The following is a 14,363-nucleotide window of genomic DNA, read 5'->3' as shown; positions in this document are numbered from 1 at the left end:
ATAGACTGTGTATGATTTATGAATAGCAGAACTTGGCCCCGACTGCTCTGTAAATGGGAGCAGATGAGGGTGTTCAGAGGTAAGATGAGCTGTCGACGAGTTATTGTTACAGCGCAACCATCACGTGTGATGGCTCTGCCCTGACAACTCTCTGTTGCACCGTCTTCTCACGAAAATTTCAAGTGAGGGAGGGGAGGATTTGCAGCGCAGTGCAATATCTAATGAAGAATCTCTCAGAAGCAGCTATTAGAGTACGTTACATCAGATAAATGGGGAGCTTACGTGGATACTAAGAATTTAGTTAAAGCATGAGAATAGCTCAGACTCAGTGGGACAGAGCTGGAGGGGTGTTTCTGGCACACTCAGGAGGGCGACAACACAATAGAAAAAAGAGACGAATGCTTACAGGGAGCGTGTTACACTGACTCAAAGCGGCATCACATATCAAGGTGAATGTACAGTAGACAATGAATACCGCAGTATTTGAAATACCACACTGCTGAAAAGTACATTTGCTAAGTTACGGGAATCCTTTATTTAAAAAGACTTACAGGATGTTAGATTTGGCCAGTTATGTCAGTTACGGTTCAAACAAGGCAACAGATCAAGTCAATTACAAAGATCTTATGCAATAGTTTTCCTGACTGATCAGGCCTACTTCCTTTACAGGTAACAGTTTCGACACACACCCTCAGAAACATGATTTGTTCATTGCAATTCAATCCCCAGAATAAATGTTGGCAAGGTACGTTTTGTCAAACCAGGGATAGGTTGAAACTTTATATTTCCTTATGTTCAGTTTTGTATTTTATCTGGTGACAACACTGGGGTTATGATCTGGTTAGGTTTAGGCACAAAAACCACTTGATGAGGGTTAGGAAAAGATCATGTTTTGGTTTAAAATACCTGTCTTAACTTCTCATCAAAAATAAAAAAATTTAGTCATCACAAACACAGCTGGAAATTGTTTTGAGGCTTCTTTAAAAATATCCAGTGGTGCCAGGCTTACAAATGGTGAAACGCCATAGTCTCCTGTCAATAATAGCCAGCGGTTTCATATTTACAAAGTGTTGAAACACAGCTTGGCAGCCTTCTCGCCTCTAACTCCACCATTATCCTCTCTCCACCTCTGGATATGACAGTCAAGTCATCAACATGTAATGTGAACATGATATGACACAGAGATGTCGGTATGGTATGTAGGCCTATGACACCAACCGTACAAATGTGAACATATCAGTGGTTTGCAGAAGTATTAACTGCCATCATTTTATCCTGGTGACTGGGCTGGTTCAGTGTAAATGTCAAAATCAGCATTCAACAGCTATGTGGTGCCTTACCCTCTCTTTCGCTTCCCTACACTGCCAACAGTGTGCAATACTAGCTAATGTTAGCTTGTAAATTTTGTCAGCTTTCCTCATCAAAGACCACGACACAGAGTCCAACCCAAAGTCAAGGCTAATATTACTGCTAGGCATGTGAAATATACGTGATATTGTGGTTTTAGCATGATAATGTTCGCCAACATTAGTTTGCTTGCTCCCACAGACTAATAGCTAGTTGGAAAACACAGAAAATAATGCCTTCAGTGGATGACATCAGCTTTTTGGCTCAGCTAATGATACGAGGCAACCGATGCCACATTCATGCAGCGTTGCTTACAATAGCTTGCTAAATTACTTCACCAGCTAACATGATCCATGATACTAAATTATAAAGCCTATTATTACAAATTTTTTTGATTTAAACAAAAAAATGAATGCAACAATGAAAAGCAAAGGTGAATAACGAACGATTGCTTTCTGTGGCAGGGACGGCCAACAGCTCACTATAACCTAAGCTAAGGTTAGCATGGATATGCAAACGGCAAGCTGGTTAGTATCATGCAGCCAGTGGTCCAAATAAAATATCGTGTACGTCACATCACTGTTTTGGTCAATGCCCAGGATAATGTGAGCATGAGCACCAGGAGGCTGGGTGCAGTTCACTTTATTAATAACATAATTTAACTTGGAGCTCCTGAATACTCCACAAAGTAGAGCTTTGTGCAGCTTCATTGAGAGCCACCACTTAAGTATAATCTCATTGATCGAGACCTTTTCAGTGATGCTCGAGCCGGGCCTCCTCTTACAGTACAACTGAAAAGAAGGTTCAGTAATTACCGGACTGCTGATTGTGACACTGACAGCTTCTCATTGTGTTGCGTAAGCTGTGCAGGTTCTTCTTGGTGTTGACATGTGCGTGCTGAATTTAACACTTTCCCCAGGACTTAGTGACAGACCTTTGTTTTCATATGTTTGCTCGTTGCTAATTGATGTCAACATCTGCTACTTTCCTTCCTCCACTGCAGGTTAAATATAACACATAAGAAAAAAACAGAAAGAGCAGTGAATATGATGAGAGCTCTTGAATGCAGTATTCATTAAAAAGCACATGTTCTATATTGCAAAGCTTAATTTTAGGTTCAATTAACGCTCACCTAAGTAAGACGTGACTCTCCTTTCAAATAACAATGTCATCACTATGGATAATATGTTTCTACAAGCATTTAGGTGGATAAAGTAATCTCTGTCCCACCCTGGGAAATAAAGGAATGCACTTCAACTGGAACCTGGTGTGAAAGAGTGTGAAGAAACCTCCTGGGCAATGATGATATAATGAAACTTGTTGCGCGTCATGGTTTGTATTTTCCATCCACCCCCATGCAACAGCAGACTTATCTCCCAAAAAGTCTTTGTCTACCTGTGCAGTACATGATATTGAAACATTTCTATTTTTAAAGCTGATGTTTTTGCTGGTGGCTGCCATTGTGTTTGCACAGTTGGCTCGGTTTTGCTGCTTTGATGTTTGGTTGGAAAATAACCGTCCAGCCAGATACAGTAAATAACAATGTGGTGCCATTTTGTCTGTCTCTTTTTATCTAACCATTTACAGCTTCCTGATTTCGGATTTAGGGGGATAAAAAAAAACCTCTACCTTCTAACTGACTTTTCACATGATTTCCAGCTAATGTTAGCCTATAAATGGAGTCTGCTATAGTCATCAAATGACACAACACAGACCACAAATCAAAGCCCCAAATCAAAGCTAACATCACTGCTAGGCATGTGAAATATATGTGATATTGTGGTTTTAGATGGATAATGTTAGCAAACATTAATTTGCTTGCTACCACAGACTAACTGGTTGCTAGCAAACATGGCAAATTGATTTCCTGAGTGGATAACATTAGCTTTTTGCTAAATTGGATAGCTTGCCATTTGCAAATTACTCAGCTAACGTTACGAAGCAACCAACTGCAGATACATGCAGAGTTGCTTACAGCTACCTGGCTAACCTTAGCTATTAATACTATCTGAGTGGATTGGGCCCATATGGCTACATTGCCAAATTACTTCCCAAGTTAACGTGATCCATGTTGAAGGTGGAGCCCCGTTCATTACTATGAAAGCTGCTCAGTGGTGCTTGGAGCCAAAAAAGCTAAAACTTCTGGGGTATGAAAATACCCGGATCTTCAGTGCTATGTGGCCCATAGAGCATGTTCACTAGAGACTTATCGTACGCTAACTTCCGGTTTAATGCTCAGGATAAAATAATTTAATCATGCAGCTCTTCTAGACCTACCAAATCTGGTCCCATGGGACCTTATTTCAGAAAAACTTTGTATGAAAGTGAATGGAGAAAGATAAATGATTTTTTTTTATCCTGCTTGATTTGTGAACTGCACACATGATGCTTATCAATTTAAAAGATCATTTTTAAATTCAATAAAGTCACAGTTTGTCATAATTGAAGTAAAGTATAATCTTGTTTTAGTTCTGTGTTAAACCGCTCATAGAACTACATCGTCTCGCTCAACACAACAACCAACACCAACTGTATTTCCATTCATAGGACTGCAGGTGTAATAATGCAAAGAAAGCCATAGTGACTTAACCTGATACAACGTAAATATTAACTGTATAACACATGGACACATATCATGAGAAAGATAATCCAGGAGCAGGATTAGGCAATAATACCCAACAATTATCTGTGCTACAAACATGCTGTTCCCCCTTCCAGCCAGTTTGACTCACTGACATCATTCCAGGAATGCAACCATAGTCTGGCTCATCATTAGCACACCATACCAGCTTTTACAAACCCAAGTCCCAACACATCATTAGCAGCTTGCTCACCATTCTTTAGTCACGGAAAATCAGCCCCTAAAATCATTTTCAGCACGTATGCTACTTTATGTACCCTGAGGTTACACCAGTCACAGCAGCACAGGCAGAAATTTTCTGATATCACATCATTGATCATTGATATCGTGTCACTGCTTATGTCAACATTGTCTGAATGGCAACTTTACTCAACAGGTTGATTTATTGTTCTTACGGACCTCTTTCATAATAAGACCAAGTAACATAGTGAGACAATGTTTTGTACTTTCTAAACTAGAAATATTAATCAGAGGCGCTACCAGCTCTCAAGGACGATGAATGGTGTTGTTGTTCCTACAACATTATTATTAATGTTGCTCCAGGACTGCCCAAACATTAGACAAAGTCCATGTTCAGAACAAGCTGTTGTGGCTGAGTGGGTTAAACACAAGACTCTCACTCAGGAAGCTGCAGGGTTTGTGTCATGTTTGGAGCAATATGTTATATTGTTAACCTAATTTTACACTAAGTTAACTTAGTTAAGCTTAGCAGCATTAAGTATGATTTTCTAGGAACAACACCAACACGCAAAAGGTCACAGTCAGCAAGCTATGCTAATGTTTCCTAATCTGTAGGTTAATTTTACTTTCATCGCTGTTTTTTCAAACTTTCATTAAAAGCTGTATTTGCTTTAATTAAAATCAGTAATAATTGATATGTTTTTTATCATTTATGAACAGCAAAACAAAATGTACACGTACATATTATTACCCTATAAAGAGCCTGATCACTGCTCAATCTGCAATCTTTCATTGACCATTTCTTTGTGAAAGAAAGAAATGTGTTTCTGTGGGTTATCCTGTATCCATGTTTTAAGATCTTGTGTTCTTTTGATTAGACTCTCATCATACTGTCAAGCTTCACCAGTGTTTGGATTATCAGAAATTACCAAAGCTAGTTAAAAACAGAATTATATAAGAAAAGCAACATGAGATTTAGATTTAAAATAGTTGAAAAAATAAATAAATAAATAAGATTGGAATGATCTTAGTGCAGCTAATTACTCTAAAGGAAAAGTTTGCCCAAAAAGGAAAATTCAGTCATTGTCTCCTCATCCCCATGCTGATGAAAAGTCAGGTGAAGTTTCGTAGTCTACACAACATTCTAGAGCTTCACAGCAAAAAAATGTTACAACAAACACATGGATGGGAACTTGTTTGAAACATAGAAAACATAAAATGACTCCATACGGCTCGCCTGGTGTAACTCAAGTCTCCAGAAGCCCAGAGATCTCAAACTGATTTGAAAATACTTTATTTTCACCCTCGACGCATCGTCAAGCTCGTGCACCAACGTCAGCTTAACAGCAACAGTGAAGATTTCATCTTAAAAAGGGTGCAAATAACATCTTTCCAAATCAGGGCTGTCGGGGGCTGTTTTTTACTTTTATCTCCCCCCACCACTTAATGCCTTGCTATAAGACTCGTGCACGCTCTGCTTTGAGGACGACATGCTGTAATAGTTTATTATCATTACCAATATTGTGATGTGCAAGCTCAGTGAGCCATAGCAGGGCTGATCATTTGATCTTACCTCAGCCATGTAACAGCAGGTAAACACTGCCACTCTACCCACATCATGGACAGACTCTCCAGGGACGCAGGTGTCCTCAAAGCACAGAATAGTGATGAGTAGAGGAGGCTGCTGCCTGACAGAGAGGGCCTCTCTGTTGTCCATCGCTGCCGCCATGCCGTGCTGACAACAAAGGTTCCCTTGAGCCTCGGCGGGCCGGGTCAGAGGTCCCGTTCCTCTCAGCCAGGTGAGATAAAAGAGGTCCGGCTATCAGTCTCCCTGGGGGCCGTCTGTCACCAGCCCTTATCAGCATCTGGGATCCTGCTTCATGAGAGAGCACTGCAGAAAGACCCCCAGGATGTTCAGTGTGGAATGCAATTCACCCGCACTCCCCAACCTCTCTGATTACTTCCAATGAGTCATTAGATGTAAGAGTATCTTTAAAAGTGCACTAAAATGTTTATTTGTCTCCTAGTTATGTGCTATAGATCTCACTTTGATGTCATTCATATTATACAGTATATGCAGTGGTGTGTTTTTGGGACCTGGTTGGAGTTTGCTTGCTTCCATTGCCGTGGAAACAAAATCCACTTGATCCAATTATGTAATGACATAATCCATATAGTCACGGCTAAAAGAACAAATCTGTGCCGACATCTCCAACTCTCTGAGGCGAAGGATGCATGAGAAACTCAACTCCATGCTTACCCCACATTACCACAAGCTCCATACACATTCGTGGACCAAAAACCAAAATCATTGTTTATATTTTAAAAAGAGAATTGATTTTTTTTTTTTATGTTGAAACAACCTTGCAGTTTACTTCAGACACTTTTTTCTTCATTTAATTTAATTGTATCAGTGTTTTCGACAGGCAGGGAGGTCTGGGTCAGTTTTTTCTCGAGCAACGAGTTTAAACGAACATTAACACATCTCCACCCCCTGTGCATGTGTGGGACAGTCGTGTGTCATTTTGAGTCAGCATTAACATCAGAGTTTGATCAGAGTGTGACAGCATGTCAAAAATTGGATTTCCTGCTGAGGAACCAAGTAGGGGTAGATAGATTATCGGTCCTGGTGGATTATTGGGCTGATATTCAGCATTTTTCCAAACATCAGTAGCGGTTATTTTTCTGTCGGATTGCTGATAAAATAAACTAATTTAAAAAATGTGTTACTTTGGCTCTGATACAGCATCCTGTCACACAATGTCCCACCCACAACAGTATCTGACTGGTTTCACGTCACAATTGATAGCCTATAAACAATCTGCTAAATGTATCAAATAAATGTAGTGTGGAGAGTAAAAGAGAAATTCCACGTAAGAACAGTGATTGAGTAAATTGAACTTGTTTTCGCAATTTTGACACACATAGTTTCATTTTTACTGCAAATGAATCTCCTTGATTTCTAATAATCAGCATCTGCCTTGAAAAAGCCATATCGGTTGACCCCTACAACTAAGTACTAAATGTCTATTTCAACCTGCTTGAGATCATTTTAGGTTGTTTTAATGTATTTTGTTTACTCAATTTGTTCAAAAACAATCTTTGTTATCTTAAATGAAGATTGGTTGTCACTTTACAAGTAAAGAAACATTGAGCTGAATCCCGCACATTTTCCTTCTGTATCACAGATCCAGCAGATTCCTTTTGAGCCTGCTCGTTATTCACTGCATAATCCTACAACAAAGGACTTAGGTTTCATTTCCACACGGGGGACAGAAAACTTTGAGCATAAATCTCTTAATTTTCTTTTATGCACCAATTTTAGCATTGTCTTCATCAATTCATAATGGGAATGTTTTTATTTATGGAGGGAAAACACAAAACTCAATCACCAAGTGACAGTTTAAAATGTAGTGTAATGTAGAAATATTTCATCAAAGTAAAAGTCATCTGCTATTTTCATGTTTTAACTGTGTAGGGTGAATGCATGTTTTCTAAATCTTGAAATGTACTCCTTTAAACACAACTGTGATAGTTTAATTCAAATTCACTTGTACAAATGTCTGGGCGATTAATTTTAATGGGTTTTACATCTTTGTCCAAAACAACAATTAGATGCTCTTGTCATGAAATTCTCTTTCTATTGTTCCGAGAATCTGTTTACGCAAGAGAATATTGCAAATGGTGAGACTATGTTACGGGTGTTGTACACAGGACTTGACAGCGTCTGTGTGGGTGTGTCTGTGTGTCTGTATCTGTGCTATGTCTGTGTGTCTTTATGTGGGTGTAACATCATTATGTTCTGTTTATTTCTAAGAAAATGATCAAACCAGCTTTGGCAGTCTGTCTGTGACAGTTGGAGTGGCGTGTACCAATCTACGTCTCAAATATTTGGCACTGTGAACAGAAACTGAGCCGTTCACGAGGTATGGGAAATGATTCAGCGTGGGACCTACTGTTCATCTGTATCAACAGCTCTACCTGCAAAGATTTATGGAAGTAAATGTGTGTCAAAACATTAGGCGTGTATTTGATTCACTGATTAAAAATCATGTGATTTATTTGAAAAAGCAGTGTACCCTCACATTAGTTTGAGAGAAGATACAGAGAAGGCAAATGGACATTAACAGTGTAAACTGTTAACAGACTGTCTCTTTAAATGTCTGCTGTAAAGTATTATTTCGTACTATCTGGAAAGAGAAAACATTTTTCTTCTGCTTGACTCTTATGCCAAAGTCTTGACGTGGATGATCTCACATACACAAGGACGGGCAGGAATGACACACAGAATCCATATGGAGTCATGTCTCCTCTACGTCAACGCCAGACCCTCCATCTGGAAGCCTCTCTTAAACCTCTGCAACTGACTCTGAACATGTCATGTCATCAACACTCCTCCCCGATGAAGGAAGAAAACCTTCAGATGGAAAGTGTCAGCACCCGGTGCAGTCGGAGTCAGGCAGCTACGCACCATCTGTTCCCTCCGCTCCCTGCATCTCTGCATCGCACATCATGATCCAATCAGGGGCTGCAAGGAAAGGGAGACTTGATTGGGTTTGTTTTCTCGTCCTTGAGCAGAACCCAGCAGAAATATCCAGTGTAAACCATGGGCAGATGGCAGGGTATAAACAAGGAGAGTATAGGGTGCAATTAATATATCAATGTCCATGTGAGTGGTGCCCACCTTTTTTTGGATTGTGTCCATTTAGAACAAAACAATATGAGTGACCCACTATTACAAGTTTAATTATATTGTCTGTATTAAAGGAGCACTCTGTTGTTTTGGCCAATACATTTTAATTTATTATTATTATTATTATTAGTAGTAGTAGTAGTAGTAGTAGTAGCAGTAGTATTAGTATTATTATTTTATGCCTAAACAAACTCTTTGTTTTCATGACTGAATAAACAAACTGAGCTAAAAGGACAACACAATTTGATGCTGTTTTACTTTGTTGTACTTTGTCTTTATTTGGCGGACCCTGCCACCTTTCTAGCTTCAAACAGTGTTCTGGGGACCTTATTTTCCTCTGAGAACAGCTTGTACAATTAGGGTTAGGAGTTTGTATAATTACCTCATTAATATTGTAAATAATTTTTTGAAAATTGTAATACTTACTTTTATAGCTTCATAATTTCCCAATAATGTTCCCTTACTTTCATTGAAAGGTTGCTGTAAAAACAAAACAGGAAAAAATAAAAAATAACATGGCTCTCATAAAAAGTCAAATGAAATGAATTTAAAGCAATAGTCTGACATTTAGATGAGATTATTAGAACCACATTTGTACGGTAAATATGTAGTTAAAGCAAGCAGCTTAGCTTAGCTTAGCATGAAAAGGGGAAAAGCTACCCTGGCTCTGTCTAGAGGTTAAAAAACAAAACAAAACAAAACATAAACAACTTGGACACAAACACCTCTAAAACTCACATTTAACATGTTATGTCTCGTTTCTTTCATTTGAAAGTACTCAATCATATAGGGGGGGTTCTTCCTGGACCATTTCTTGATGGGGATTAGTGACTTCCTGGAGTGTCTGCTGGCTGCCCTGGCAACCTCATGAACACAGACCAGGAAGTTACTATGCATCGGCAAAAAAACATGTGGCACGCACACTGTAACTCCCAAGAAGCCAAAGATTCTTTCAGTTAGAAGATCAGCTTAACATAAAAAATGTACAATTTGTGGTGAGACAAGTATGAAGTATAACAAAGAATTAAGTTATAATAAAAAAATAAGTTTCCAGTAACAAAATAGAATGTGAATAAATGTAGGAATTAACTAAAGTTTCAGTTTCAACTAAAGTTTTACCTGTAAATAGTACAGGTGATAATAATAATACAAAAATTACAAAATTTGCAAAAAGAACCTGTATTCTTCTTCTTATAATCATTATTCTGATTATTATTATTTTGAAATAAGTCCCAAAAAAGAAAGTGTTACCAAATTGTTGGAGTTAAACTATATCATATCATATATATAATTATAGCAGAACATATTTTAGATTGTGTCCCTATCCAATTAATCATGTTGAGACATTTTGTGGGAGTTTATGTTCAGCTCCACAGGTCAGATATGTTCAGTTTGCAACCCTGCATGAGTAATCATCTGACACATGATGGGGCGAAGCTGTTGTCAATTGATGTGTCTCAACTTTTTAAATGTCCCTCGAGGGTTTTTCCAAGGCAAATGTGTAAAAAACCCATGATGTCAGTTTTAAAATCACGCAGGAAGAAGTTGCCCTTTCTGTTACAAAAAATCACAAAGCGGGTTGCGTTTGTAATAATCAATTTAAATTATGTTTCATGATTTCAACTTCTTCAAACTTGGTTCCTCTATAGTATATAGTGTATGGAGTGTCAGCCATCATTTGTATTGATCAAAACTATAACCACAACAAGCACACAGCTTGGTAACGGCATGTTGTGCCTCTTGTTTGCCTCGCGTGTGTCGGGGAGAAGCATCAAAGCCTCTGATACACCTTGTCCAGTCACCTGTCTCAGCCTGTCCCATCTCGTCCTCGTCCAGTCAGGCTGAAAATTGCACCTTTGGGATACAGTGACGTGATGTAGAGTGTGTAGTGTAACTGCTCTGGGTTAGTGGAGCTCCATCACACACACACATACACACAAACTCTTTTTCTCAATTTACTCCAGGCTACCCATACCTCCTGATGAGTCAGCTCCAAAAGAAAGTCATCGTCAGTCTGATATATCATTGTTTATCGCTCATACTCCTCGGTTCTTTATAAACTTTACAAAAAAGGATTAACTCTGAGTCATTCCACATTATCATCACAAATGGTACCCACGTGTATCAAAAAGCAATAAACATAAAATGAACGAAAATGTAGTTTTTACTGCTCCTTCAGCCAAAATAACAAAGAGTGTTGATAGGTTGATAAATGTGCTGAGATTTGTTGAACAATGTTTTTAAGCTATAACAGCAGAATCATTGTCATTAATACAGTATTAGATATAGTAATGTATTGTATCTTTGGGAGACATTTCTGTCAGATCACTCTTCCCTTAGGTTGTTTACTTACCTCTCTGTTCTAGTGTTACATTATAATGAGTTACATGCCAACAGAGTAGTGCCAGAGAAGTGTTGAAACTGATACTTGAAGTCACAAATACAATAGATTTTGTAGGTGTGTTCCACCCCCTGATTTTTGTATGTGATTTATTTCCCACTAAAACAGAAACTGGAGGGAGTGATCATTCAGGAAGGTGAATTAATACAGAGCGTGATTCTTCAGAAATCTGTGATTGATTTAATGACTTGAGTTTTTCTTTGAAGCTGCTGTAGCATGAGGCAGATGATAAATGATTTAAGAAAAAAACAGCTGTCATTCTTTGAATTATTCCTATTTAACTATGAATGAAAATAAATAACACAAGTACTATTTTTCAAAGTTTTTATACAATGCTATCGCTTTTTTTGTTTTTATTTTACTTTTACACAAAAATAGCAAATTTAGGGTGTAGTCTGACATGGAAAATTAACCAACATGATGAAAAAATATGTTTTTGTTATGTAAGGTAACGCTATGCTCTTTTTTCTTCAAGGTACACTGTGCAACTTTTTTACAGGCCTATATACAAAAAAGAGACAGGGCTCTTGATATGTGCAATAGCAGATTGGAGGAGCTATCATATGCTTTAGATGTAGGCCATTTATATTTGTTAACAGGCTTGTATTTTTGAGTTACGGTGGGGTGAGAAGAAGAACAGCATTGCCCATCTAGAATTCCCACGGAGCAAAAATATAAGACTATAACATCGTCCTAGAAAAAAATTATTTTTTGCATCATTTGATGGTGTGTTGTTCAAAATACTGATGCTTTGGGATCAGACTGTGATTTTTGTACCCATAGTGTAAGTCCCTCAACTTCATACACACATTCCCCTCTGATTACTGGCTTCTCTGTGTCCCAGATTGGGATTGGATGATCTTGCAGGGTACCGGGCTGTCAGGACTATACTCCAGTGACCACACATGGTTTGTCTCCCTCCCTGCTGCTGCGCTGGTTCAGGGGCCGGTCAGGAGAACTCAGGTGTATCAGCACACAGACAAGGGCTAGTGGAAGACCGGGCAGCCAGCCAGACAGCTATGGGAGGTCCTGTCTTTTTTGAGCATAATAAACCCTTTGAATGATACTAAATATTTGTCCACTGAAGCCAACTTAATAAATAGCAAATTTCTGTTGACATACATTTTTTTCTGATTCAGAGTAGCTGTCATTGACACATTTCACTGAGGCTGACACAAAATACTTTTGATTTGACAATGACACTGATGTGTATGTGAGGGCGGCTGCAGGAGGCCCCTTAAACACAATTTACATAAGCTTTGCAGAAAGCATATCACTCCTTGATCATGTAGAGCGTTGCATAACGGCCTGAAGAGGCACCGTCCTGCCCCAGATTATGTTGTTTCTGTTTGTGTGTACGTGCAGGTTGCCAGACTCCCTTTGTTACCATGACAAGTGCCATTAGGCACACTAGTGTTTCTCCATTTAGACTGTAGTTCATACATTCCCCTGGCCTCGATAAAATCTCACATCTACGTGCGTCTCTATATCAGAGGCTAAACTTGATGGGATCACCTTGGCAAGGAAAGGACAGCTGAATTCCAGTTATCGCTCTCCTTCTTATCGCAGCAGCATCGTACGCATATTTAATCCAAATATTTCCAATCTGAAGAATGTTCAGTATTTTAGAGCGGCTTAATGATTGGAGATAATGAATTTGGTGTCCTCCGGTCAAGAGTGGCAATGATGAACTACAAAAAAAACCCTCCAGAAGTTTAGTGGAATACACAGTCTAACATGAATATACAACATGTATTTATTTCAAATTAAAGGTGTAGTAGGTATCTTTAGGTACAATGTGGCTGGGGGAAAGCTAGTTAGCATGCTAACTTCAATAGATACCACTGAAACACAATACACAGACGTCTTTAAAATAATGTCAAAACTGTTATTTATTCACACCGTTGATAATTTTAGTTAATTTTTGAACGTTGTTAAACTTAAATTCTTACACATTATTAAACATGCACTATGTAGATTTGTGAAAGAAGATAAATATAGAAGAGAAAAATCTTAACTTCATTGATTTTCATGACTGAATTAACTGAATAAACAAACCGTCCTCAAACGAAAACACAAGTTCCAACTGCATTATTTTGTTTTGCAGGTCACATCTAGGTAGCTACCTTTCTAGCTTTAAACAGCGTTCTCCAGACTATATTCCCCTCGAGGAAGGCTTGTTTATATGGAAATATATCAACTAACTATTTCTGAGTTTGTATTATTGCCTTTTAGTTATTGTAAATACTAACTTCATGAGTTTGAATTTCTTTTCCGAAACAACATAGTGCACCTTTAAAGCTATAATTTGTAGTTTTTCATACTACTTCAAAACGTATAAAGGTGAAAAGCCACGGTGGTTTCCACTATATTAAAAACATTGCTAACCGTGATGGATGTTCATATTGAATTCAGTCTGTACCACCTTCAAGTTCATTAGAAATCGTGTCACATGTGGTTTCTGGGACAAAAAACTCTGAGATGAACAACAAAAATGGAAAACTGACTCCTCAAATTAAGAAAACTTGAAAGTTAATCCAATTTGTTTGTCAGTGTGACTGAACAGGTATTGATTGAATTAAATATCCTGAGGTAAGTTCAATAAACTTAACAATTGTTTTGAGTCAACTCGCATATTTCAGACAGCAGTTTAACTTACATTTTTTTTAAGTTGAAACAGCTCAACGTTATGGACAGTGTGTATATGTGTAAGGGAATCATCATATCTTGATTTGTAGGTGACCAGCGCACTTCCTGCACTTCATTATACATGTCTGGTGTCACATAGTGCTCAGAACATTCTAATAACACTGAAGGCTTGATTTATTTATTTATTTTTTTAGATAACCTGCTGAGATCCTCTGAATCCCAAACAATGTGCTCTTGCCTCTGATGGCCGAAAATACTAACCTGTCTCTCTGGGTCTCCTATATTCTATCCAGGCCTGACCCAGTGTCACCTGTATGCTCACAAACACACATACACACCACAACACAGCTGACCAAGATAAACACCCCAATTATAAAAAACCTAGGGAGGGTCACAAGAACATAATAGGTGATGGTAAAGTCTTTTAACTAATGGATAAATAAAGGCAGATC

This window comes from Pagrus major, chromosome 15, assembly GCF_040436345.1.
Source record: "Pagrus major chromosome 15, Pma_NU_1.0".
Classification (NCBI taxonomy): domain Eukaryota; kingdom Metazoa; phylum Chordata; class Actinopteri; order Spariformes; family Sparidae; genus Pagrus; species Pagrus major.
This window is presented reverse-complemented; position numbering follows the sequence as displayed.